Below are 3,988 nucleotides of genomic sequence, written 5' to 3' on the forward strand. Positions count from 1 at the left end.
GAAGCTGTCGTCACCTCTGTCAACGATAATAATAGAAATAACTCTATTACTCGATAAACATATAAGGAAATGGTGAACCCAAACCATTAGAACCGATCTTACCGATGGTTAGCACTATGTGTCTGAGAAGGACCTCTTGGTGGTTGTGAAGCTGTCATCGCATCGTCCAAATGTAAACATAGATATGTTATTCGATAATCACATACAAAATTGTTGAACAAAAACTGTTACAACTGTCCTTACCGGTTGTTCACTGCTATTACCATGGTCGTCCCTTTTGTCCTTCAACTTGAGGCCCGACAGCTCATCCACTCTAGTAGCTGCGGTGAGCCTCCGTTTCATGGCACTAGTGGCTCTTTTCCACTTCAAGTTTTTCCTTTTTTCCCTCGCACCTAAGCCCAAGTTTGCTCGATCCTCCATCCGCTCGATTGGCACCTATTGGTGGCCTTTAGATAACAGGAGATCATTGTCCATAAAATACTCTCATCTGGCCTCATCCAAGATAAGGTCCAAGGTCTCCACTATCCACAATTGCAAAATAGGGATTGTGATTAAATTTCAGGGAAAATTATTTTACAAAACTCACAATAGAAATTAGTAGTTGTTCACTCACATGTTCTGATGACTCCAACTTCTGAACTGCCTCGTAGAAGTCTTTTGGCTTCTGATTGCACTGTCATTTGCACATATGTGGGTAGACGTTGTCCTTTATAGTAGATGGGCCAACTATTTTTCACAAGGCCAAAATTATCTCCGTGGCCCAGAACTGCATGTCAAATGTAGCCATTATCAAACCGTAAATGATAAATGAGTGTAACCATAAATTATTATGTCAAAAGGAAAATGAAAAATGTTATGTGACAGTACTTGCATCACCCACGTAAATCCATAAATGTTGTGTTGTAAACGAGTGTCCTTCTACAAGTTTGAGGCAGGGACTTCGAACCCTTTCAAAAGGTATTCGAAGGTCAGCCTCCAAACATAGTGACCCCATGGGACGACATTCCAAGCATCGATGTCCTCCACCAATGACAACTACCAAGGCATCACCCATCTACGGTAGTCTTGACCAAATAAAATGTTATTCGCGATCAAGACGAGTGCCATCTTGGTCGCGTCTCCTAGTTGTTGAAAGTTGCCTTCACGAAACGTATGAAGTAACCACTATAGCTTAACACTCTCCTATCCGTTCTAGTATCTCACATGAATTCCGTCTGCAACAACCTCGAGCAATCATGTGAACACATCGAGCATTCACCCGAACTTCAGTCTGGTGATAAGGCAGAACTCCTACTTTGATATACGTGCCTTGCTCTTGCCAATGGCAAACCATAGCTCATGCTCCATTGAATCTGTCTTTGCCATTCGATGAATCATGATGTTATGCAAGAGTCCAGTGCAAAAGTAACCTTGTGTATATACATCTAGCAGCATTCCAAACCATGTATGCTTGACTGCATCGTACTCCCCTTTCTCTTGGAGAGTCTTACTAATGTAATGTAGTTGCAACCACTTACAATGGGTGTTAATAAAGACATTGAATGGCCACTTCTCCCTTGGCACAAGCTGTCAAGATCCTCATACTATCTGAACTGCATCTGCAAAACATGGCACACATGCACGAGTGAGTTAACCCATAATGTGCAACAAGGTATATTGAAGAAAGAAATAAATGTTGTTACACGCCATGCATATCAAGTAAAATGTTGTTACACACCACACATATCAAGTAAAATATTGTTACACGCCATGCACATCAAGTAAAATGTCGTTACACGCCAATGCTAACACGCTAATCACTAAAATACACAATGTAGTGAGACGCCAACCATGGTGTGTGACACGCCAAACAGTGTAACTACTGACTCATTACACAAACTGCCCTTAAATAACCAATGTCATGACATGTTAAAAACCCCAAAACCAAGTAACCCACTACATGCCATATCAAATGTTGTAGTTCGTGTTACATGATATGCATATGCAAACCCCTTCAAAACTTTGGTATGACTACAAAACCGGGAAAAAAATAGTTTAAACTAAACATAACAATTGCCAAAAGGGAAAAGCACGAACATATCAAACAAACCCACCAAAAAATTAACAAACAGAAGAAAGTTTTAATTTTAGACTGATTGACCTCTTCACTGATAATCGACATTGTTGCTCTCGTGTTGTTAAGCTTGCCAAGAATGAAGTTGAACACTTTGGCATCTTTGGGAATGAGGAATGAATCAAACTTTTTAAGTTCCTTCACACAGACGTTTGCGAATTCTAAAAAATATTTAATTTAAATGAGATGACCTTATAATATTCATTTACTCATTTCATGCATTCAATGGAAGTCCAATCGATTTTCTTGTTATTAGCCCGTTTTTTTTCCTATTTCAAACCATGTCGTGCCATATGTTCAAGCCACACCATCTGACACACTCTAAACCTTGGCATGTCACAGATTCCCTCTATGACATGTCACAAACTCTGAACCCTGGCGTGTCACAGATTCGCTCCATGGCGTGTCATAAACTCTTAATCCTAACGTGTCACAGATTCCCTCCATGACATGTCACAAACTCTGAACCCTTCCGTGTCATAGATTCCCTCCATGGCATGTTGCAAACTCTTAACCTTGCCGTGTCACAACTGTGTCACATATGCTTACCATGGAATGCCACATTATGACACTGGCATGTCACATATTCTCACCATGTCATATCCCATATTCCCTTCAAGTCGTGTCACATATTCTCATCCTACTGTGTCACATATTCCCTCCATGGCATCTCACAAACTCTAAACCCTACCGTATCACAGTCGTGTCACACATTCCCGACATGTCGTTTCACGTCACATTTTGACATTGGCATGTCACATATTCTCACCATGTCATCTCACATATTCCCTCTGAGTCGTCTCATATATTCTCACCCTACCGTCTCACATATTCCTCCATAGAGTGTCATAAACTTTAAACCCTGCCGTGCCACAACCGTCTCACATATGCTTATTGTAGCATGACCATTTCGTGCTTTGGATTCACATCTTTCTCCTTTCGATTCACCATCGTATCACGAATTTCTAGTTTCATATCATTTTTGAAGCTTTCAATTCATCACAACCGATTCCTCGATTGGCTTAATATCACTATTCTCATATTATCTAAATGTCATGTCCAAAATATCTAAAAAAACCTTTTCATGCAATATTATTTTGTTTTGCACAAGTTTTGCAAAAAAACAAATGGATGTTTTGCACAAAATTAGATGTTCGCAAATTCTTTGAATATTTATCTATTTATTTTTTTATTTTTCGCGTGTTTGAGGGTGCGCGTCAACGAAGATGTCTCATTAAGGGCATTTTTATCCCAAAATCTATTTTCGTGGTTACAAATAGTTAAAATTATCTGAAAACATATTTCCAAAAACACTTTATTTTTAAAGGTCAAAAAAATTTTTTGCCTACTTTTAATGTAGGGCATTCTATAAACCTATCTAATGAAGGAAGGATAGATCGACTATAGCTTTTCGCCGACCTACTGCTGATGACAAACCTTGAAATCTAATTGCCAGTTAAATAGAAGAATGCCTTATCTACTTTGCATAGAAGCATTGAAAAATTGGATCATCAATTTTGGATAGGATTAGAATGCTGGCAATGCAATGAGAAAGTTGCTTAACTATACCTTCTGTGACAGTTTGTGCTGCAAAAGCCCTACAAATCCAAGCCTCAAACACCAAATAGAACAACATATAATCTCTACGCCTTCGTCATAGAAATATGATAATTTTGTTGATAAGAAAAAACTTTTTTGCTACGTAGGTGGGAATGAATATATAAAATTATTAATAGTCTTGCAATCATCCTCCACTTTGACTTTGCAATTGCAACAACTTTTCTATATAATTTTCTGTGGAAAGACTTCCTTAATTGCTAACAACTCTAACTATACCCGAGCGCAAAGCATGGGCAATTTTTTAGTGTCTTAGCA

This window comes from Theobroma umbraticum, unplaced genomic scaffold (genome assembly GCF_002168275.2).
Source record: "Theobroma umbraticum cultivar Fairchild unplaced genomic scaffold, ASM216827v3 scaffold_39.0, whole genome shotgun sequence".
Taxonomy (NCBI): domain Eukaryota; kingdom Viridiplantae; phylum Streptophyta; class Magnoliopsida; order Malvales; family Malvaceae; genus Theobroma; species Theobroma umbraticum.